Raw genomic sequence first — 25,037 nt, 5'->3', positions numbered from 1 at the left:
AAGCAGCAAAAGGAAACTAATTCATCCACCTTTCGGAGTCATCTGGTAGTTGCTTTATGGATTTTGTCTAAAGCTTTTTGTTACAATCAGAGGGAGAGATGTGTTACCGGGCCCTTTCTAGATTCTTGGACAGCATTACCATAGATGTAAATGAATATCGCTTCCACAAGACTCTTAGGCAAGCAAAGCTTTTTATTAAAAGAAAGAGCTTGTGCACAAGAGAGAAGGCAGGAAAAAAATGCAGCTCCCGGAGTAGAAGGGGCGAGTTGCTTTTATAACAAAAGGGGGGGTTTGTCTCATTATAACTGATAGTTTTGAGAAGTTGTCAGACTTTTTGATCAGCAGCAGATGGCTCCACAGTGGCTATCGGGAATAGGGCGCGCTTCTGGGAGGGGAAAGGAGTGCCTCAGAGTTTTCTGCAAGAAAGCACAGGAGTAGATAAGGTTAAAATTTATAGTTGAGGGCTTCCCTGGTGGCGCAGTGGTTGAGAGTCCGCCTGCCAATGCAGGGGACACGGGTTCGTCCCGGTCCGGGAAGATCCCACATGCCGCGGAGCGGCTGGGCCCGTGAGCCGTGGCCGCTGAGCCTGCGCGTCCGGAGCCTGTGCTCCGCAACGGGAGAGGCCACAACAGTGAGAGGCCCGCGTACCGCAAAAAAAAAAAAAAAAAAAAAAAAAAATTATAGTTGAGCTTCTTGTCTTATGGCAACTAGGTATACTTGCTAGTGCAACAGAGACAAAGTTAATTTTCTATTCCCGGGAGCCTGGTTTTTGTCTGGGGCTCAGGCCTCCAGGGCCTTTGTTCTTTAGCTTGCAAGGCCTGTTTTGCCCAAGGCCATTCCCTAGTCGTTTTCCAAAATGGCTGTGCTCTTTTCATCCTGTCTTAGATGGTGTGGAGTGTCCTTACTCCAGCTTGAGTGGAACCAGAGCCCATTATTATTATTTTTTAATTAATTAATCTATTTATTTTTGGCTGCGTTGGGTCTTCATTGCTGTGCGCGGGCTTTCTCTAGTTGCGGCGAGTGGGGGCTGCTCTTCCTTGCGGTGCGCGGGTTTCTCATTGCAGTGGCTTCTCGTTGTGGAGCACGGGCTCTAGGCACGTGGGCTTCAGTAGTTGTGGCTCGCGGGCTCTAGAGCGCAGGCTCAGTAGTTGTGGCGCACGGACTTATTATTATTAAATGAGGCATTTACTATACTCCTTCCTAAGAGCACCAGGTGGGGAACACGTTTTCTAAACTAGATCTAGGAAGTGGGATGTGGAATCAATCCATCCTCCTCCCCTTCAGGGTTGTCCAATAGTTAATGAATTAAAAAAACATGACTAAATAAAAACAAATCCCACACACACTCCCCCACCCAGAAAAAGGAAAAACAAAAACAAAAATTAGATGTCCCAGATTACTCACCAAAGTGGAACCCGGGAACAGCTTCAACAACCCAAATTAGTCTGTTACAGAGTCATCACAAGCATGCCTTGCTTTCAAACAAAAAATAATTTTTTTGAAACAAAAAACTAAAAACTAGTACTGATCACTTTTCTGACCATACACTATTACTCAAAATTAACTAGTATTGAGAAGGGGAAGGGGGCCATAGCTATGGGCCTTGTCTCACACGAGTGCGTGTGGGTAGGTGCAGGGCATTTGTCATTATTGCAAAAATGAATTTTAATTTTTTAATCTTTAGTTTGATTTAAACATTGCTTTTAGTATATCATGAGTGATATTTGCAACAAAAAGAATAAAATGCCTAGGAATAAACCTACCCAGGGAGACAAAAGACCTGTATGCAGAAAACTATATAAGACACTGATGAAAGAAATTAAAGATGATACACATTTTTTCAGCTCTCTATGGGCTTAATTCTGTCCACTCACTCAGAAGTCGCCCATGGCCATAAGCAGTTTATGAGCCTTTTGTAAAGACAGTCTTCTGAAATCAAGAGACTTTTGGTTTTGCTTTTTTACGGCAAAGATAAATGCAGTCATTGAGATAAGTAGGCTGTTACAGCAAGTTCCGTTTGTTTTTTTTCCGAAAAGCTTTGGAATTATTTTAGTGATCATGGGGTATAAAGAGTTAGACCTGCGGTGTCCATAGGTACCGACTGTTTTTGACAACTATGCAGTCACAATTACGATTGGTGGACAGCCTCGTACTCTTGGACTTTTTGATACTGCGGGGCAAGAGGATTATGACAGATTACGACTGCTGAGTTATCCACAAACAGATGTATTTCTAGTCTGTTTTTCAGTGGTCTCTCCATCCTCATTCGAAAATGTTAAGAAAAGTGGGTGCCTGAGATAACACTGTCCAAAGACCCCTTTCTTGCTTGTTGGGACCCAAATTGATCTCAGAGATGACCCCTCTACTGAGAAACTTTTTAAGAATAAACAGAAGCCTATCACCCCAGAGACTGCTGAAAAACTGGCCTGTGACCTGAAGGCTGTCAAGTATGTGGAGTGTTCTGCACTTACACAGAAAGGCCTGAAGAATGTGTTTTGACGAAACAACCCTGGCTGCCCTGGAGCCTCCAGAGCTGATGAAGAGCTGCAGGTGTGTGCTGCTATGAACGTCTCTCCAGAGCCCTTTCTGCACAGCTGGTGTCCACATCATACTAAAAGCAATGTTTAAATCAAACTAAAGATTAAAAATTAAAATTCATTTTTGCAATAATGACAAATGCCCTGCACCTACCCACACGCACTCGTGTGAGACAAGGCCCATAGCTATGGCCCCCTTCCCCTTCTCAATACTAGTTAATTTTGAGTAATAATGTATTGTCAGAAAAGTGATCAGTACTAGTTTTTATTTTGTTGTTTCAAAAAAATTATTATTTTTTGTTTGAAAGCAAGGCATGCTTGTGATGACTCTGTAGCAGACTAATTTGGGTTGTTGAAGCTGTACCCGGGTTCCACTTTGGCGAGTAATCTGGGACATCTAGTTTCTGGGTTTTTTTTTTTTTTTTTCCTTTTTCTGGGCGGGGGAGTGTGTGTGGGATTTGTTTTTATTTAGTCATGTTTTTTTAATTCATTAACCATTGGACAGCCCTTAAGGGGAGGAGGATGGATTGATTCCACATCCCACTTCCTAGATCTAGTTTAGAAAACGTGTTCCCCACCTGGTGCTCTTAGGAAGGAGTATAGTAAATGCCTCATTTAATAATATACTCCTATATGAAAGTTGCCTTTTCTCTCCACCCTTGAGTAGGTCCAGTATTTGATGAAACTCATGAAAGTGGGTGGAACCTGTCTTGCCCCTCCTCTTTTCTAGGATGCACTATATATGTGACTGACTCTCAAGGAAATTTGTTTGCCATTTGCTGATTTTTTTTTTGAAGTTAATTTCTAACTTCTTTCACTGATAAATGAAGAAAAGTATTGCACCTTTTGAAATACACCAAATGGATTGAGTATGTAATGAAAAAACAATTTTTCCCTGTCAGTCATTGTCTTAATATGCTGAGCATAGATTTGCAGCTTAAGAGTGTATGATACAGTGTTCTAAAACATAGCTGAAGACCTGGTATATAGAGGAAATCCGAGGGGTGGTGCTAGAAGACAGATGTCTATGGGATGATTCACATCCTCTTTCAAGTTACGAGGATAGAGACCTGCTTCATTAAGAAGCTGGGGGTGGGGTGGGGTAGGGTCGTGGTGGGGAGAACATTTAACCACATGGGGACCAGTCAGGGGAATCCCCTTATTTCTGTTTTGCATATGAGGAACCGTAGAGCAGCCAGGTGAGGCTCTCTAGTTTAATAAGAATCCTGGGGAGGGTCTTATGAAGACTTTTCATAAGCTGATAAAATCCCTGTTAATGCTTTTCTTGGTTGCAGTTTCCAAGTCTTAAAAATGTTAGGTAATCTTCCCCACCTTCCCCAAATCCGAATTCTTCTAGATGTCATTAGTGTTGAACCAATGCTTTCTCGTGTCTCAATTCTTTGTATATGCATTCTTTTCAGATGTATTAAATAAACAAACCCTTTAAAAAAAAATGTCTGTGCCATGTGATAATAGGATAGATTCGATATGAAATTCACTTGGTCATGCAGCTGTTGGATTAAGAGATTCTTGAATTTTAAAAGTTATGGATGAGCTATTTCACATTTCGCATGTACAGTGAGACTTCATTAATCTTCTCACACTGCAGTATTACAAATCTGCTTAATACAAATTGGCAGAAGATGAGCACTCCCTTGAATTCCCATGCTCAGCCTCCACCTCCAGCACTCTGTTGGAACTCTGGTCCCTCCAGTTCCTTCCAGATGGTCTTGGGAGTCTCAGGCAGGGATCTCATGAAGGCTCCAGGAAAGAGGTCCCTTGGCCGCCCTGTGGCGCCCATGTTTATGCCCTTTCCTCCTCCAGACCTCTGTGGGAAAGTCTCTTCACACTGTTAACGCCCCAGATAGCGGCTGGTTCTTTCACTGTTGGTGGTTTTCAAAGATGAGGCCAGAGCCGAGGTTTGTCCTGAAGCTGCCCAACCTCCAAGCTGAGGGCACTGATGTCTGCCTGGAGGGCGCAGTTTCCCATTGCTGCAAGATCCATGGGCAGTGGGTCCTGTTGCCTGTGAATGGAACTGCCACGGTTGGCACCTGGTGGTTCAGCTCTTGTGGGTTTTGTTCACTGCTTTGCTTTGGGCCCCTGGTTCTGGGACTGCATCGTCAATCCATGTGATCTGGATGGCCAACTTTCTTCTTTGACCTTGTCCACTGTCCTGGTGCCCAAATTGTTCTCACACTTCTCTTCCCTTAGAATGAGTTTCTTTCTTTCCTTTTTTTCTTTTTGGCTGTGTCGGGTCTTAGTTGTGGCATGTGGGATATTTCATTGCGGCATGGGCTCTTTGTCGTGGCACGCAGGCTTCTCTGTAGTTGTGGCACACGGACTTCTCTCTCATTGAGGCATGCGAGCTTAGTAGTTGTGGCATGCGGGCTTAGTTGCCCCATGGCATGTGGGATCTTAGTTCCCTGACCAGGGATCGAACCTGAGTCCCCTGCACTGGAAGGTGGATTCTTTACCACTGGGCCACCAGGGAAGTCCCTAGAATGAGTTTCTTTTAATGGTATATTTCCTTACATGCCCAAGGATCCCGTATTCTACCTCCCAAGCCCATAAACCTACCTGATTTCTGTGGTGAACAAAATTTAGATTCAAGCTGAGTTCCCTCTTATACTTAAGGAGAACAGTATAAGTTACATGTTCCCTCGTTTTCATCAATCATCCTTAGTATAGTGCTGAGTTACCCAGTGAGTAGCGGCCATCTCAATTTTACTTTAATAATCAGCTCCCAGAAGAAAGGCAGGCACACAATAGGGATTCAAGGAATATTTGTCAAGTGAATGAGCTTTTATCTGAGGAAATCTTCCTTTTTGAGAACAAGACTGTGTCTTTTTTCTGGTACCCTAATCAAGGTCAAATTTCAGTCTTCGTTCAGAGCATCTGTTCCTTTTGGCATTGGTGTCAGACGTCAGAATAGGAGCAGGACACACGCCAACATAGCAGAATAGTTAAGAGTCAGACAGACCTGAGGCAGGATAGTGATTGGACGAGTTAGTTAACCTTTCTGATCAGAATAACATCTAAGCATAGACTTGTGAGAAGAATAAATGAGACAATGAGTCTGTAGCATTATATCTGTCACGTAATATTTGCCCAACAGATGGTAGTTATTAAAAAATTCTATTGATATTTTTAGAGAAGAACAAGGATCCCAAGTGTTTGAATATCATTTGAGTTTGTCAATCTTTTTTAAAATTTTTTTTATTGAAGTATAGTTGAATTACAATGTTGTGTTAATTACTGCTGTACAGCAAAGTGACTCAGTTATACATACGTACACATTCTTTTTCATATTCTTTTCCATTATGGTTTATCACAGGATATTGAATATAGTTCCCTGTGTTATACAGACCTTATTGTTTATCCATTCTATATATACCAGTTTGCATCTGCTAATCCCAAACTTCTAACCCAACCCTCTCCCACTCCCCTCCCCCTTGGCATCCACCAGTCTATTCTCTATGTCCCTGATTCTGTTTGTTTCATAGATAGATTCATTTGTGTTATATATTAGATTTCACATATAAGTGATATCATATGGTATTTGTCTTTCTCTTTTTGACTTACTTCACTTAGTATGATAATCTCTAGTTGCATCCGTGTTGCTGCAAATAGCATTATTTCGTTCTTTTTTATGGCCGAGTAGTATTCCATGTCTATATGTATCACATCTTCTTTATCCATTCATCTGCCGATGGACATTTAGGTTGTTTCCATGTCTTGGCTATTGTGACTAGCACTGCAGTAAACATTGGGGTGCATGTATCTTTTTTTTTTTTTTTTTTTGCAGTACGCAGGCCTCTCACTGTTGTGGCCTCTCCCGTTGCGGAGCACAGGCTCCAGACGCGCAGGCTCAGCAGCCATGGCTCACGGGCCCAGCCGCTCCGCGGCATGTGGGATCTTCCCAGACCGGGGCACGAACTTGTGTCCCCTGCATCGGTAGGCGGACTCTCAACCACTATGCCCCCAGGGAAGCTCCCCCCCCCTTTTTTTTTTTTTTTTGCAATACGCGGGCCTCTCACTGTTGTGGCCTCTCCCGTTGCGGAGCACAGGCTCCAGACGTGCAGCTTAACGGCCATGGCTCACGGGCCCAGCCGCTCTGCGGCATGTGGGAATCTTCCCAGACTGGGGCATGAACCCACGTCCCCTGCATCAGCAGGCAGACTCTCAACCGTTGTGCCACCAGGGAAGCCCTGCGTGTATCTTTTTGAATTACAGTTTTGTTTGGATATATGCCTAGGAATGGGATTGCTGGATCATATAGTAACTCTATTTGTAGTTTTCTGAGGAGCCTCCATACTGTTTTCCACTGTGGCTGCACCAACTCACATTCCCACCAACAGTGCAAGAGGGTTCCCTTTTCTCCACACCCTCTCCAGCATTTGTTATTTGTAGCCTTTTTAATGGTGGCCATTCTGACTGCTGTGTGGTGGTACCGCATTGTAGTTTTGATTTGCACGTCTTTATTAATTAGCAATGTTGAGCAGCTTTTCATGTGCCTCTTGGCTATCTGTATGTCTTCTTTGGAGAAATGGCTATTTAGATCTTTTGACTATTTTTCAGTTGGGTTGTTTGCTTTTTTGTTTTTGTGTTGTATGAGCTGTTTGTATATTTTGCAAATTAAGCCCTTGTTAGTTGCATCATTTGCAAATATTTTCTCCCATTCTGTAGGTTGTCTTTTCATTTTGTTTATCGTTTCCTTTGCTGTGCAAAAGCTTGTAGGTTTGATTTGGTTTCATTTGTTTATTTTCGTTTTTATTTCTATTGCCTTGGGAGACCTAAGAAAACATTGGTACAATTTATGTCAGAATGATGTGCGTATGATCTCTTTTAGGAGTTTTATGGTGTCACATCTTTTTTTTTTTTTTGGCTGCGTTAGGTCTTTGTTGCTGCACACAGGCTTTCTCTAGTTATGGCGAGGGGGGCTACTCATCATTGCGGTGCGCGGGCTTCTCATTGCAGTGGCTTTTGTTGCAGAGCACGGGCTCTAGGCACCCCCGGGCTTCAGTAGTTGTGGTACGTGGGCTTCAGTAGTTGTGGCTGATGGGCTCTAGAGTGCAGGCTCAGTAGTTGTGGCGCACGGGCTTTGTTGCTCTGCAGCATGTGGGATCTTCCTTGACCAGGGATTGAACCCGTGTCCCCTGCATTGGCAGGCAGATTCTTAACCACTGCACCACTAGGGAAGTCCAATGGTGTCATGTCTTATGCTTAAGTCTATCTATCTACCTGTTTATTTATGGCTGCATTGGGTCTTCGTTGCTGTGTGTGGGCTTTCTCTAGTTGCGGTAAGTGGGGGCTACTCTTCGTTACGGTGTGCGGGCTTCTCATTGCAGAGCACTTGTTGTGGCTTCTCGTTGCAGAGCACGGGCTCTAGGTGCGCGGGTTTCAGTAGTTGTGCCACGTGGGCTCAGTAGTTGTGGCTTGTGGGCTCTAGAGCTCAGGCTCAGTAGATGTGGTGCACGGGCTTAGTTGCTCCATGGCATGTGGGATCTTCCTGGGCCAGGGCTCAAACCTGTGTCCCTTGCATTGGCAGGCAGATTCTTAACCACTGCACCACCAGGGAAGCCCTTATGCTTGTCATTAAGCCATTTTGAGTTTATTGTTGTGTATGGTGTGAGAGTGTGTTCTAACTTCGTTGATTTACATGTGGCTGTCTAGGTTTCTCAACACCATTTGCTGAAGAGACTGTCTTTTTCCCCATTGTATATTCTTGCCTCCTTTGTTGAAGATGAATTGACCGTAGGTGTGTGGGTTTACTTCTGGGTGGGTTTGTCCCTCTCATCTCTGAGTACAGATCTTGGAAACCATGACCCTTCAAATCTTATGCAAAGACAGTAAAAATGCTCCCCCAATTCCACACGATTTATATATATGGATGGGAATAATATTGCATCAAAATAGTTCGTAGGTCAATGTATAGGAGGGGTTTTTTTGGTTATCAGTATTTCTGCTATGTTATTATTGCCTATCTGTGTTCCTGGGTTCAGAGGCTATTTAAATTTCTTGATTCTTATGCAGGCATGCCTCATTTTATTGCACGTTGCTTTACTGCACTGCACAGATGTTGCGTTTTTTATAAATTGAAGTTTTGTGGCAACCTTGCATCGAGCAGGTCTATCAGTGCCATTTTTCTAACAGCTTTTGCTCACTTTGTGTTTCTGTGTCCCATTTTGGTAATTCTGGCAATGTTTCAAACTTTTTAATTGTTTTATTATGGTGATCTGTGATCTCTGATGTTATTACTGACTCACTGGAGGCTCAGATGATGGTTAGCAGTTTTTAGCAATAGAGCATTTTTTAAAAATTGAAGTATAGTTGGTTTACAATGTTAGTTTCAGGTGTACAGCAAAGTGATTCAGTTATACATATATATATATTCTTTTTTAGATTCTTTCATCATAGGTTATTACAAAATATTGAGCATAGTTCCCTGTGCTATAGAGTAGGTCCTTGTTGGTTGTCTATATATAGTAGTGTGTCTATGTTAATCCCAAACTGCTGATTTATCAACCCCCCCCTTCCCCTTCAGTAACCAGAAGTTTGTTTTCTATGCTTGTGAGTCTATTTCTGTTTTGTAAATAAGTTCATTTGTGTCATGTTTGAGTTTCCACAAATAAGTGATATCATATGATATTTATCTTTGACTTATTTCACTTAGTATGATAATCTCTAGGTCCATCCATGGCAACAGTATTTTTAAATTAAGGTATGTACGTTGTGTTTTTAGACATAATGCTATTACACACTTACTAGACTACAGTGTAGTCTGGTCACTGGGAAAACAATACATTTGTGTGACTCACTTCTTTGCAATATTCATTTTATTGCGGTGGTCTGGAACTGAACCTGCCATCTCTCTGAGGTCTGCCTGTACCATATGTATGAATAGAATGCCAGGAACTTAACAAATGTCTGGGCAATGATTGCAGCAAAGAACTCCATTTCTGAAATACTGTTTTGCGTATTGATTGTAGATGAAGAACAAAATCAAAATCATTGCGAAATTATTGTTGAGGAGAAACAATAGTTTGGGAGTCATACTATATAAAAACTGCTCAGCAATCAGGTTTTAAGTAGTTAATGTTAATATTTGAGTGTCAAAAGCTACATTTTAGTATGTTCTATGCTGAGTAAAAATAACCAGAAAACCTGAAGTTACAGTTGGACCAGATTAATGTGATGGTTCAGTATGGGCAGTACGAGCCTATAAGGATTGGCCAGAGCCTCAGGGACTAGAGAGGCCTTGGGCATTTGTCCACTGTCAGCCAGCACCACCGAATGGGGTGGCATCTTCCCAGCTGAGGACTAAGCCTTCTCTGGCTGGAAGGACAAGTAAGGATGGGTGCTGGTGCATGGGAGTTGTGGTGTGCTAGCTGGAAGGCCAGAGGGCACCAGGTACCCAGGCAGCACCCACGTAGGCCTCCCCAGACCTGGGGTGGTCCTGTCAGTGTGGGAGGCAGACCTCAAGGAGCTGGGGACAGCAGCTGTTTTCCAGTCAGCATGAGAGCACTTCTGAATTTAACAACCTAGTTTTGAGATCTTCCTGGTGAATCTGGTTGTTTGGTGGGATTTCTGGTTTCTGCTAGGAGATATCACTTACAACAATAAGCAAAGAAATGGACAAATAGGAGGGCAAGGGGTTATACGTTAGGGGATAACACACAGAGTTAATCACAAGGGTAGAGCTAAAAATTTGTAGCAGGTGGCAACCTAGTCCAGTGCTTCTTATCGTGCTTGTGTCCTTGGATTAGTTGACATTGGTTTCTTTGGTCCTTTTCTTTGTTGACAGCTTGACATACCTCCTCACTCCCAAGTTGCTTTGCTCCTATCGAGGATTAAAATTCCCTCCCAGGGAGCAAAACTGCCCACTAAGCAAGATAATTTGTAGTTGCCAGCATAAGTGTATCTCATTTAGTATTAGCCTTCAAGGTAGGTGTTCATGAAAAGTTGTTTACAAAATTAATTTATGGAAAGAGAAGTTTCTTTCAGCTGATGATGTTTTGAGAGAAAACACTTTGGAAAATGAGATCAGGACTCTGAGTGCTCAGTAAAAAAGATTTCACTCTAAACAAAATGTGCTGCTGTAGAAGAGTTCCTAGTTTCAGACGGGCGGGGCCACGTAGTGCTGCTTCTCCACTGTGAGATCAGCTAATTGACGTGGGAGAATGGATGTGGATTTCAGCTCTCCAGGTCGTTTTCTTTGGACATGGAATTGTCTATCCTCTGAGGTTTCTACCAGCTGAGCAGTTATTTACTCCAGCAAGTCATCACAGCTCCAAGATTGATGCCACAATGTGGGACACACAAAAGGGCCCTGGACTGGGAGCCACAACCCTTGACGTCTAGGCCTGGCTCAGCCACCAGGTAACTGTGGGTGCTTGTGCTCTCTGTGATTCAATAAGAATCAAAGTGACCTTGTCCACCTAGGGCACGTGGTCTCTTAAGCTGCCTGGACTCGTTTATTTAGCACAGGATTCCCAAGTTAAAAGTCTGCAAAAGATGTGATATACAAAATCACCACATGCCAGATGTGTTCTTCTGTATCGGTGGGGGAGATGAGCGTCCAAGATAACATCCAAGCTGATGTTCTTGTGTCCCAAAGGACTGGATGTGAACCCCAGATAAAGGAGCTGAAGTTTAACATCCACAGGCTAGAAAAGTACCTGGGGCCACAGAAGGCTAGTCCACTTACACACAGAGAGATGTCCTTGGGTCTGTGTTGAGGTGGGGAGTGGGAATTGGAATCCCAGACTAAAGCTGGCCCCCTCAGGAAAGGCTGCCCCTGTGTGGAAGTGTAACTAGAAAACTCTGCCTATGGGTCTAGGAGAGAAGCCATGTTGAGAGCCAGTTGTGGTTTGAAGTGAGGAAAAATAAATCTCTTGTGAGAAACTAAAACCCCAAACCTGCCTCGTACAAGGTGTGGAGCCCGAATTTAGTCTCCACATGTGTGGGAATCCCTGGCCAAAGAATTAATATAAACCCAGCTGTAGCCAATGCCGTAAGGCAAGTAAGAGAAATGAGGTACAACTTTTATGAAGGAAGATAAAAAGCTCATTACTTGTAGGTTCTGTGATTGTATACCTAGAAAATCCAAAAGAACCCTCAAATGATTAGAATTAATAAGTAGATTTTGTGAGGTCCTGCATATTTATATGAAAAACAAAAATGTAAATAAAACTAAAATCTTTGCCTCATGCCTCAAACCCACTGTCCACCGTGTCACGCAGCAGGTGACCTTGTCTCGTACTTCAGAGAAGAATGAGGCTCTCAGGTGTGAGCTCCCACAACTTCCCCACCTTGTGACCTCAGACTGACCTTAGTCAGCCCCCACCCTTGCCTCCTTTCCTGTATTCATAGGGGCATCCTTTTCTCTTCTGCTTTTACAAACAAAGCCTTTTCTCTGTGCTTTTGAGTCTCTTCCCTCCCATCTCCACTAGAATAAAGATATGGCTTCCTCTGATACTTCTTTGTCTTATATGTTCAACCTGGCTCCTTCACTATAACTTTTAAAGATGCTCAAGTTGCTGTTATCTTTTAAAAACAACAACAACAACAAGAACTATAACAAGCCTTGGCAGACCCCCCACATCACCTCTAGCTCTCACATTTTCAAAAGAACAGACTAAACTTGTATACATCTTACACTTTTTAGACTCAAGCCTATTTCATTCAGATTTCCCTTCCTATTACTACTCTGAAATGGCTTTTATCAAAGTGACCAAATGACCTTCTTAACTGTTCAATCCATTGGACTCTTGGCAGTCTCCGGCACCCACCACTAAATTGCTCAAGACTGCTACCTACACCTTGAGTATGAACTTCTGGGTCCTTGTATAGGTGTGGATGGTTCCTTAACCCTGTCCTTTATACTCAGTCTTGCCTCAGCTCCCATGATTCTGGGCAAGGGTTCTCTACATTCCCCATGATATGGCAACAAGGGCTTAGGAATCTGGATAGTTTCCTGGGTGGAAATGTGGCGTCAGGGCAAGCAGAGGGCTGAGATGTAACGTATGAGTTAGAACAAGATTATGGTGCTGTCATTGAGGTAGCTTCTAGGGGCAAAGGGAGTTTTCTCTAACCCTTATTACTCACTGATGAATGTGTGCATCCCAGCAGAGAGGAAATAATTGTAACTGATGGTCACTGAACTTTTCAGCTATAACCACTGCAGACTACTGATTGATGACTGATTTGGAATTGGGACTTTTTACAACCCAGAGGGAAGGGAAGGGAGGTAGACTCAAATGATTAAGGCTGGATTTCCTGCCAGCCAGGAGGAGCTAGGGCTCAGAGTCCAATTTAGGTTGACCTCCAGACAACAAAGAAATGTGGCCTTTGTTGCACAGTTAAGCTGAGATCCACACCTGTTTGCTATTAAGTGTCCAATTGTAGCTTTTAGCGTGGGGACTGTCCATAATTATCCAGCTCCCCAAATGTGGCATAGTGTGCTGAGGGACTCAGCTGTTGAAGCAGAAATGGTCGGATACACCAGATTTCCAGGATGGATGTGACCGCTTCTGACTGCAGAGCAAGCAGAGACGTAAAGATCCTTGTGGCAAGAAAGCAAACTTGTAGGGTTATCTGACCTAAGAAGGGCCCTGGAGAGATCTGTGATTTTGCAATAGGCAGAGGCTGAGAAATGAAGACATGCGGCTATTAGAAGCACTGAAAGAAATGTATTCTAAGCAACATTTCTGCCTGAATGCATTAACAAATGCAAGAATAAAATTTGAAATTTCAGCTCATTATCCTTCTAGTTTTGGCAGCATGATTTTCCCTGAGGCTTTTGAATCTTTCCTTGGAGTCCTCTATATTGACTTTGGATCTTTGATATGTTTTCAAATATTGGCTTCAAGCATCACAGGTTCTTATTTAAGTGGATAAATTGGCTGTCTAGAGGTATCCTATTTCATATACAAATATGTATTTTCAAGCAAGTAAAACAAACTTCTGTAGGAAGTTGTTCATAATATAAAGTGTTGTAGGAAAGTCATGCATATTTCCTCTCTGTCTTCTGGCTTCTTGATTACATTATTGTTAAATCATTTATTTATACCAATACCTTGTTAGTAGTGGGACTAAATGCCCCGAAGCATTCCTTTTTTAATTTTCCTCATTCCCTATATCACATACAAACAAATTAGAAAAAGAAAACCCCGTTGATGTATATATAGGAAGGATTTTTCCAGCCGTAATTATCCCAGTGACAAAGGATCATTTTCTGTACTTGCGTGTTACTCATCTCAGTGTTTGCCGTCCAAATCCCCTTCCATCGGACCCCCTGAACCTTTATTATATTGAACAACCTTCCCTCATTTTCAGGGAATGGCAGAATTGAAAGTCTGGAAGGTGCTTTAGAACCCTGCTGCTCAAAGTCTGGATCATTTTGCCCCATCTCTGTTAATAACTTGGCATCTCCATTTCTAGTCTGAATCAGCTGTGCCCTCGGCATGCCAGGTATGATTTTGCAATAGCTTTTTGGATATGTCTGTGCAGATATCAGCTAGTATATCAGAGCCAACATGCTTAAAACCCAAACACACAGAGACATGGCAACACACAATCAAGTCACCATTACCCCCTTCATTTGCTTCCTTTTCTGTAGTCCCTTTTTCATGAATGACATTGCTGTCTTCTTGATCCTCTCAACTGGACATGGAAAGTGCGTTATAACATCTTTCTCTCTCAGTACCACTCCCCCCCCACACCCGCTCCCATCCCAATCTGATCAGCCCATAAATCCTGTCAATGAAATTTCTCAGGCCCTGGGCATAGATCCCTTCTTCTCTATTCATTATTACTGTTCTGATGTCCATTTTCATGGTTTCTTGTTTAATGCCACCTCTCCTAATGCCTCTCTTTGCCTTCTCCACTCCCTCTGCTCTGTAGGCCATTTGTATTACCTCTGCTGCGTAGCAAATTACCCCAAAACTTAGCTTAAAACTCGCAAATGCTATAGGTCAGAAGCCCAGAAGCAGCTTCGCTGGGTGGATCTGGATCAGGAGAGCTCTTGGGAGGCTGCGATCAAGGTGTTATCCAGGGTCGCAGTCATCTGAGGTTTGGCTGTGGAAAGATCTGCTTCCAAGTTCACTCATAGGGTTTTTAGCAGGCCTCGGTTTCTCACCACATGGGCTTCTCCAACAGGCTGCTTAGCACAGAGTGCATGGAAGCTGACTTCTCCCACAGAGAGCAATGGGATGGAGTGAGTGCTCTCTCCAGATGGAAGTTGCGGTCTTTTTATAACCTAACATGGAAAGTGACATCCATCACTCCTGCCATATTTTATTGGTTAGAAGAGTGTCACTAAGTACAGCCCACAGTCCAGGTGAGGGAATTAATTTCCATCCCTTCAGGAGAGCACTATTGAAGAATCTGGATGTATCTTTAAAGCCATCACAAGTTGTCCTCTGGCCACAAATAATTTATCTTCTTCCCACATGCAAAATTCATATCAAAGAATTTTGGGGACTTCCCTGCTGGCACAGTGGTTAAGAATCCGCCTGCCAATGCAGGGGATTTGAGCCCTGGTCCGGGAAGATCCCACATGCCACAGAGCAACTAAGCCCATGTGCCACAACTGCTGAGCCCACGTGCCACGACTACTGAAGCCCGTGCGCCAAGAGCCCGTGCTCTGCGCCTAGAGCCCATGCTCTGCAACGAAGAGTAGCCCCTGCTCGCCACAACTAGAGAAAGCCCATGCGCAGCAACAGAGATCCAATGCAGCCATAAATAAATTTATTTAAAAAAAAGAATTTATGGACCTTCACATATCTTTTTTTTTTTTTTTGGCTCCAGACGCTCAGGCTCAGCGGCCATGGCTCACGGACCCAGCCGCTCCGCGGCATGTGGGATCTTCCCGGACCGGGGCACGAACCCGTGTCCCCTGCATCAGCAGGTGGACTCTCAACCACTGCGCCACCAGGGAAGCCCCCTTCACATATCTTTAAAACTACCATACAGCCTTCACAGGAACTGGTATCTTGAGACATAACTTTGTTCTGAATATTTTCTCTGACTCCACTTTACAGAAGAGATCAAACTCCCCAGATCCTTCATCATCTGGCCCTAATACATATTTTCTACCATTTGTTTATGAATCTGCATGCAATCAAACCAAATGATTCCCCATTTCCTAATCATACCTTAAATCTACCATTTTCTGTCCCTTCATGAATGCTGTTTCCCAGGCTGGAAGGTGCCCCCTTATCTCTTTGTTTTCAAATTCTCTTCAAAATTCCAGCCTTGACTCCTTCATAAATTGTGGCAGCTCCCCACAAATAGGATATATCTACTTTCTTCGATTTTAAGTTCCTGGAGGACAAGACCCATACCTTGTTCATCTCTATATCCCTCAAAATAAGAAGCAGATTTCCTTGTACCCAACAGATGTTCAACCAATGTCGAGTTGAATTATATAAAGACAGCACTTCTCCATTTAGGCGAAACAAACACACTGCGTTGTTTGTGTCCATGTGGTATACAGCAACACCATAAGAGCATTTTGCTTGTTGCATACGCTCTGTCTTTCAAAGACACAAAGCCAAAATTGCTGTATGTGGGACAACCTAACAGAATTGGTGGTAGAATTTCCAAATTATATCAGCATCTTCAAAGTACCAGCCTTCTGCTGCTGTGTTGGAGGGGCAAGAAAAGTTCATTTACCATCATGTCGATGTTCCACATATATCCCACAAAGTGGGAATGATGGAGCTGTACAACTAGGCTGTCTTTAGCTATGCTATAGTGGGACAACTGTTTAATCTCTGAGCAACTTTCTCTCTCCCGCCTCCTTTCCTCTCTCCTTCCCTCCCTTTCTCTCCTTTTCTTCCTTCCCTTCCTTCCCTCACTCCCTCCCTTCCTTTCCTTTCTCTTTCTTTCTTTCTCCCTTTCTCATTTCTTTCTTTTTCTTTCTCTCCTCTTCCTTCCTCCCTCCCTCTCTCTGTCTCTTTCTCTCTCTTCTTCCTTCCTCCCTCTGTCTGTTTCTCTGTTTTTCTCTTTCTCCTGCTCTTTCTTTCTTTCTCCCTTTCTCCCTCTTTCCTGCCTTTCTTCCTTTCTTTGTCCATATTACTTGCTCCTCTGACCCCTCCTTGTTATTTTCTCCCACCACTCTGAGGTTGTTGCATGGCCATTCTCATGGGATTACTGCCCCTTAAACTTAGCCTTATGGAAGTTCTCTCTTTTTAAACAGCTTTATTGAGGTATAATTTACACACCATAAAATCCATCCAGTTTAAGTATACAATTCAATGATTTTTAGTAAATTTATAGGGTTGTGTAACCATCACCGCAGCACAATTTTAGAACATTCCCATGACCCCCAGAGGCCTCCTGGGCTAACTGAATTATTAAATTTTTGTACCTTTTTTCTTTTTACAAAAAAAAGTGATTTCACATAATTTAGAAAATACAGAAAAGCAGAAGGAAGAAAATAAAACTTCATTCCACAGCCTACGGATAATCATTGCTATTCTGGCATATATTTAGACCTTCTGTCTACTTATCTGCCTCTTTATTCATATCTTAGAAGGGAAACTACAATTTAGGGGCTGCTGAGAAGTTGATTAGATCTAGGGACACAGCAGCTACATACTTTTATTTTATTTTTTTATACAGCAGGTTCTTATCCACTTTATACATATTAGTGTATATATGCCAATCCCAATTACCCAATTCATCCCACTGCCACCACCCCCCGGCCACATTCCCCCCTTGGTGTCCATACATTTGTTCCCTACATCTGTGTCTCTATTTCTGCCCTGCAAACCGGTTCATCTGCACAATTTTTCTAGGTTCAACATATATGTGTTAATATACCATATTTGTTTTTCTCTTTTTGACTTACTTCACTCTCTCTGACCGTATCTAGATCCATCCACGTCTCTACAGATGACCCAATTTCATTCCTTTTTATGGCTGAATAATATTCCATTGTATATATGTACCACATCTTCTTTATCCATTTGTCTGTTGATAGGCATTTAGGTTGCTTCCATGACCTGGCTATTGTAAATAGTGCTGCAATGAACATTGGGGTGCATGTGTCATTTTGAATTATGGTTTTTTCTGGGTACATGCTCAGCAGTGGGATTGTTGGATCATATGGTAATTCTATTTTTAGTTTTTTAAGGAACCTCCATACTGTTCTCCATAGTGGCTGTATCAATTTACATTCCCACCAACAGTGCAAGAGGGTTCCCTTTTCTCCACACCCTCTCCAGCATTTGTTGTTTGTAGATTTTCTGATGATGCCCATTCTAACTGGTGTGAGGTGATACCTCATTGTAGTTTTAATTGCATTTCTCTAATAATTAATGATGTTGAGCAGCTTTTCATGTGCTTCTTGGCCATCTGAATGTCTTCTTTGGAGAAATGTCTATTTAGGTCTTCTGCCCATTTTTAGACCAGGTTGTTTGTTTTTCTAATATTGAGCTGCATGAGCTGTTCGTATGTTTTGGAGATTAATCCTTTGTCCGTTGATTCATTTGCAAATATTTTCTCCCATTCTGAGGGGTGTCTTTTCGTCTTGTTTATAGTTTGCTTTGCTTTGCAAAAGCTTTTATTAGGTCCCATTTGTTTATTTTTGTTTTTATCTCCATTACTCTAGGAGGTGGATCAAAAAAGATCTTGCTGTGATTTATGTCATAGAGTGTTCTTCCTATGTTTTTCTCTAGGAGTTTTATAGTGTCCAGTCTTACGTTTAGGTCTCTGTTCCATTTTGAGTTTATTTTTGTGTACGGTGTTAGGGAGTGTTCTAATTTCATTCTTTTACATGTAGCTGTCTAGTTCTCCCAGCACCACTTACTGAAGAGCCTGTCTTTTCTCCATTGTATAGTCTTGCCTCCTTTGTCATAGATTAGTTGACCATAGGTGCGTGGGTTTATCTCTGGGCTTTCTATCCTGTTCCATTGATCCATATTTCTGTTTTTGTGCCAGTACCGTATTGTCCTGATTACTCTAGCTTTGTAGTATAGTCCGAAGTCAGGGAGTCTGATTCCTCCAGCTCCATTTTTTTCCTTCAGGACTGCTTTGCCTATTCAGGGTCTTTTGTGTCTCCATACAAATTTTAAGATTTTTTGTTCCAGTTTTGTGAAAAATGATATTGGTAATTTGATAGGGATTGCACTGAATCTGTAGATTGCTTTGGGTAGTATAGTCATTTTCACAATATTGATTCTTCCAATCCAAGAACAGGGTATATCTCTCTATCTGTTTGTATCATCTTTAATTTCTTTCATCAGTGTCTTATAGTTTCCTGCATGCAGGTCTTGTGTCTCCCTAGGTAGGTTTATTCCTAGGCATTTTATTCTTTTTGTTGCAATAGTAAATGGGAGTGTTTCCTTGATGAAAACTCTGAAAGAGAAATTATTAGTGTACAGGAATGCAAGAGATTTCTGTGCATTACTTTTTATCCTGCAACTTTACCAGATTCATTGATTAGCTCTAGTAGGTTTTTTGGTGGCATCTTTAGGATTCTCTATTTATAATATTATGTCATCTGCAAACAGTGTCTGTTTTCCTTCTTCTTTTCCAGTTTGTATTCCTTTTATTTCTTTTTCTTCTCTGATTGCTGTGACTAGGACTTCCAAAACTATGTTGAATAATAGTGGCGAGAGTGGAAATCCTTGTCTTGTTTCTGATCTTAGAGGAAATGTTTTCAGTTTTTCACCGTTGAGAATGATGTTTGCTGTGGGTTTGTCATATATGGCCTTTATTATGTTGAGGTAGGTTCCCTCTATGCCCACTTTCTGGAGAGTTCCTTTTTTTTTAATCAAAAATGGGTGTTGAATTTGTCAAAAGCTTTTTCTGCATCTGTTGAGATGACCACATAGTTTTTCTTTGTCAATTTGTTAATATGGTGTATCACATTGACTGATATGCATATATTGAAGAATCCTTGCATCCCTGGTACCCCACACTGGTTCATGGTGTATGATCCTTTTAATGTGCTGTTGGATTCTGTTTGCTAGTATTTTGTTGAGGATTTTGCATCTGTATTCATCAGTGATATTGGTCTTTAATTTTCTTTTTTTGTAGTATCTCTATATGGTTTTGGTATCAGGGTGATGGTGGCCTCATAGAATGAGTTTGAGAGTGTTCCTTCCTCTGCAATTTTTGGAAGAGTTTGAGAAGGATGGGTGTTAGCTCTTCTCTAAATGTTTGATAGAATTCACCTGTGAAGCCATCTGGTCCTGGACTTTTGTTTGTTGGAAGATTTTTAATCAGAGTTTCAATTCCATTGCTTGTGATTTGTCTGTTCATATTTTCTGTTTCTTCCTGGTTCAGTCTTGGAAGGTTATACCTTTCTAAGAATCTGTCCATTTCTTCCAGGTTGTCCATTTTATTGGCATAGAGTTGCTTGTAGTAGTCTGTTAGGATGCTTTGTATTGCTGCGGTGTCTGTTGTAACTTCTCCTTGTTCATTTCTAATTGTATTGATTTGAGCCCTCTCCCTCTTTTTCTTGATGCATCTGGCTAATGGTTTATCAATTTTATCTTTTCAAAGAACCAGCTTTTAGTATTATTGATCTTTGCTATTGTTTTCTTTGTTTCTATTTCATTTATTTCTGCTCTGATCTTTATGACTTCTTTCCTTTAACTAACTTTTGGTTTTGTTTGTTCTTCTTTCTCTAGTTCCTTTTGGTGTCAGGTTCGATTGTTTGAGATTTTTCTTGTTTCTTGAGGTAGGCTTGTTTTACTGTAAGCTTCTCTCTTAGAACTGCTTTTGCTGCATCCCACAGGTTTTGGATCGTCGTGTTTTCATTGTCATTTGTCTCTAGGTATTTTTTTATTTCTTCTTTGATTTCGTCAGTGATCTCTTGGCTATGTAGTAATGTATTGTTTAGCCTCCATGTGTTTGTGTTTTTTACTTCTTTTTCCCTGTAATTGATTTCTAATCTCATAGTGTTGTGGTCAGAAAAGATGCTTGATATGATTTCAATTTTCTTAAATTTACTGAGGCTTGATTTGTGAACCAAGATGTGATCTATCCTGGAGAATGTTCCATGCGCACTTGAGAAGAAAGTGTAATCTGCTGTTTTTGGATGGAATGTCCTATATATATCAATGAAATCTATCTGGTATGTTGTGTCATTTAAAACTTGTGTTTCCTTACTAATTTTCTGTTTGGATGATCTGTCCATTGGTGTAAGTGAGGTGTTAAAGTCCCCCACTAATATTGTGTAACTGTCAATTTCCTCTTTTATAGCTGTTAGCTATATGTATTGAGGTGCTCCTCTGTTGGGTGCATATATATTTATAATTGTTATATCTTTTTCTTGGATCGATCCCTTGATCATTATGTAGTGTCCTTCCTTGTCTCTTGTAACATTCTTTACTTTAAAGTCCATTTTATCTGATATGAGTATTGCTACTCCAGCTTCCTTTTGATTTCCATTTGCATGGAATATCTTTTTCCATCCCCTTGCTTTCAGTCTGTATGTGTCGCTAGGTCTGAAGTGGGTCTCTTGTAGACAGCATATATATGGGTCTTGTTTTGTATCCATTAAGCAAGCCTGTGTGTTTTGGTTGGAGCATTTAATCCATTCACACTTAATGTAATTATCGATATGTATGTTCCTATGACCATTTTCTTAATTGTCTTGGGTTTGTTTTTGTAGGTCCTTTTCTTGTCTTGTGTTTCCCACTTAGAGAAGTTGCTTTGGCATTTGTTGTAGAGCTGGTTTGGTGGTGCTGAATTCTCTTAGCTTTTGCTTGTCTCTAAAGCTTTTGATTTCTCAGTTGAATCTGAATGGGATCCTTTCCTGGTAGAGTTCTCTTCATTGTAGGTTCTTCCCTTTCATCACTTTAAATATATCATGCCACTCCCTTATAGCTTGTAGAGTTTCTGCTGAGATATCAGCTGTTAACCTTATGGGAGTTCCCTTGTATGTTATTTGTTGTTTTTCCCTTGTTGCTTTCAATAATTTTTCTTTGTCTTTAATTTTTGTCAGTTTGATTACTGTGTGTCTTGCTGTGTTTCTCCTTGGGTTTATCCTTCCTGGGACTCTGCGCTTCCTGGACTTGCTGGGTGGCTATTTCCTTTCCCATGCTAGGGAAGTTTTCGACTATAATCTCTTCAAATATTTTTTCGGGTCCTTTCTCTCTCTCTCCTCCTTCTGGGACCCCGGTAATGTGAATGTTGTTGCGTTTAATGTTGTCCCAGATGTCTCTTAGGCTGTCTTCATTTCTTTTCATTCTTTTTTCTTTATTCTGTTCTGCAGCAGTGAATTCCACCATTCTGTCTTCCAGGTCACTTATCCGTTCTTCTGCCTCAGTTATTCTGCTATTGATTCCTTCTAGTGTAGTTTTCATTTCAGTTATTGTATTGTTCATCTCTGTTTGTTTGTTCTTTAATTCTTCTAGGTCTTGGTTAAACATTTCTTGCATCTTCTCGATCTTTGCCTCCATTCTTTTTCTGAGGTCCTGGATCATCTTCACTGTCATTACTCTGAATTCTTTTCCTGGAAGGTTTCCTATCTCCACTTCATTTAGTTGTTTTTCTGGGGTTTTGTCTTGTTCCTTCATCTGGTACATAGCCCTCTGCCTTTTCATGTTGTCTGTCTTTCTGTGAATGTGGTTTTTGTTCCACAGGCTGCAGGATTGTAGTTCTCCTTGCTTCTGCTGTCTGCCCTCTGGTGGATGAGGCTATCTAAGAGGCTTGTGCAAGTTTCCTGATGGGAGGGATTGGTGGTGGGTAGACCTGGGTGTTGCTCTGGTGGGCAGAGCTCTGTAAAACTTTAATCCGCTTGTCTGATGTTGGGTGGGGCTGTGTTCTCTCCCTATTGGTTGTTTGGCCTGAGGCGACCCAACACTGGAGCCTACCAGGGTCTTTGGTGGGGCTAATGGCAGACTCTGGGAGGGCTCACCCCAAGGAGTACTTCCCAGAACTTCTGCTGCCAGTGTCCTTGTCCTAACGGTGAGACACAGCCACCCCCCGCCTCTGCAGGAGACCCTCCAACACTAGCAGGTAGGTCTGGTTCAGTCTCCCTTGGGGTCACTGCTCCTTCCCCTGGGTCGCAATGTGCAAACTACTTTGTGTGTGCCCTCCAAGAGTGTAGTCTCTGTTTCCCCCGTCCTGTCAAAGTCCTGCAGTCACATCCCACTATCCTTCAAAGTCTGATTCTCTAGGAATTCCTCCTCCTGTTGCCGGACCCCCAGGTTGGGAAGCCTGACGTGGGGCTCAGAACCTTCACTCCAGTGGGTGGACTTCTGTGGTGTAAGTGTTCTCCAGTCTGTGAGTCACCCACCCACCAGTTATGGGATTTGATTTTATTGTGATTGCGCCTCTCCAACCATCTCACTGTGGCTTTCCTTTGTCTTTGGATGTGGGGTATCTTTTTTGGTGAGTTCCAGTGTCTTCCTGTTGATAATTGTTCAGCAGTTAGCTGTGATTCTGGTGCTCTCGCAAGAGGGAGTGAGTGTACGTCCTTCTACTCCCCCGTGTTGAACCAATCTCTGCAGCTACATATTAATAATTAAAAAATAGCATAGATCTCTGTTTATCTTATTGATTTTAAAGAAATTTGTCTGAATTTTTTTGTTTTGAACTACCACATTAGATATCTATGTATGAGGGTTGGAAGCCACTTAAAATAATAAACAGGTCATTACATACTGGGATTGAAGTGTGGTTTTACATTCCCTGTGTGTTTGGGGGGGTGGGGGGTGAAGAGGGAAGGGAATACGGTGATAGTTGCCTACAGGCCTCATGGAGGACCTTAAATGCAGAAGTGTGATGGGGTGGTGGGAGGGATGTGAACTTGGGAAAATCAGAAGAAATCTTGCAAGGAAAAAGGAAGTTGGGCTTTAAGAGCCTGCTCCCAAACTGATGGCTCTTGGGGCTCTCCCACATTTCTTTGAAATGGGAAAATGGGGGGAACGTTGAATTAAAACAGGAACTGTTTGTGGTAAATTAGCATGTCAAGAGGTTTCTATTTAGCCCCCTTGAGTACTTTACCCAGAGTAAGAGTCAGTGCTGCACTAGTAAATGGGGACTATGAATGACAGATCCTCAAAGTGGAAATTGGATGATCAAGATGAGTGTGGCTACAGGGATTCTCCATCCCTGGCTGGGAAGCTGGTAGTTTCTTGTTGTGTTAGCAAAGAAATTGGTTAAATTGTTGCCCATGGCATCTTGGGTCTCAGCTCTTCTATGTGGCAAGGCTGAAGTTTGGGGGGAATCTGTAGGAAAACAAGTCAGGGGGCTGGAATATGCTGGTGCCTTTGTGTGGTCTCCGATAGTTCAAGAAAGAGAAGAGCATCTCAACTTGGGGATATTTACTATTAGAGGCCTTTCTGCCTACAGCCAGCAATCCAAGTTGTCTGAGAGTTGGTGTGTCATGACCCATGCAGGATTGGAAAAGGTGAGTTCTCTGGTTGAGGCTAAAGTGAAAACAGAGGCAGGATACAAAGTAGGTAATGAAATTGGGGCCTGGGAAACACTCCATATTCCTGCCCCTCCTGGGCATCTTCTGCAGTATGTTTCCTGCCTGATAAAGGTTTAGACCCTGCAGCCTGGGGATGCAGAATAACTGTGCCTTCCTAATCCTGCTACTGTTTTATGTTTTTCTGAATCAGATGTCAAGATGGAGGCCATTAAGCTGAAGACTAGAGGCTAGGCAGAGCACTGAGATTTGTTACTGAAAGACAGTAATTCTTTGGTTAGGGTCTAAATTCATGGGCTATGACTTGACAAGATCTCTGACTTACGTTCTTAGCTCAGAGAATTGAGTGAATGAATATAAGCAAAAATTTAATCAAGCTTTTAAGAAGGTTGTACTGGGGGCAAAATCCTAATTCTGTGAGCAAAAATCTGTGATCTCCTGTTTAACCTGAAAGGTCATGTTCAGTCTCGCAAACCTGCAACAGTGGGGATCAAGCTACTAAAAGCAGCAGCCCCCTAAGAGGAGGCTCTCCCACCAAAGCCCATCTCAGATGCATAATAGAGGACAATGAATAAGGAGGCTTTTCCCAGAGAGCAAAACCCAGGGCAGCTGGGTTTCTACATAAGGACATATTACTCGTGATCCTTGTGGTTTTTTTTCTCCTTTCCTTTTTTTTTTTTCAAATGGGGGTTGTTTGTCTAACAGTGGTCCTGTTTTCTACTCTTTTCTCCCTGCAGCCTTTGTATACTGGGTCTGTTGGGGTGGTTAAATATACTCTCCATAGACTTCTGGACAACAAGGCACTACATACAGACTTGCCTGGGAGACATCACCCAGGCATCTTGAGTATAATAACTTAATGAGACTTAATATTGGGCTATATCCTTTTGGGAAGGAGTGAGTACAGTTTTGGTGGGACATCAGATAGTTGCATAATGTTGGAAGGAGACACTTTTAAAACTGTGTATGAAAAGAAAGGTGTGTATAGATGTGAGGACGTCAAGGCATGGACTGTAGTGAGTCCTGATGCCATTGTTTGATACAACTGTGCCTGAAACTAGAATTCCTTCCCTCTACTTTTCAATTAAGCAAGCCAATAATTT

At 42.1% G+C, this 25,037-nt stretch overlaps 1 pseudogene across 1 annotated transcript in view; it reads left to right on the top strand.

The window, feature by feature from the left end:
• LOC309978074 (cell division control protein 42 homolog) overlaps nt 1–2,566 on the top strand; it is a 29,587-nt pseudogene extending 27,021 nt beyond the window's left edge. The window contains exon 3 of the transcript in view: nt 2,095–2,566. The product of the transcript in view is annotated as a cell division control protein 42 homolog (transcript). The remainder of the gene's footprint in view (nt 1–2,094) is intronic.
• Nucleotides 2,567–25,037: the final 22,471 nt, after the last annotated feature.

The sequence above is a fragment of the Leucopleurus acutus genome, assembly GCF_964270905.1.
Source record: "Leucopleurus acutus genome assembly, chromosome: X".
In the NCBI taxonomy this organism is placed as follows: Eukaryota; Metazoa; Chordata; class Mammalia; order Artiodactyla; family Delphinidae; genus Leucopleurus; species Leucopleurus acutus.
Note: the sequence above shows the minus strand (reverse complement) of the source record. Positions and strands in the feature narration are given on the sequence as shown.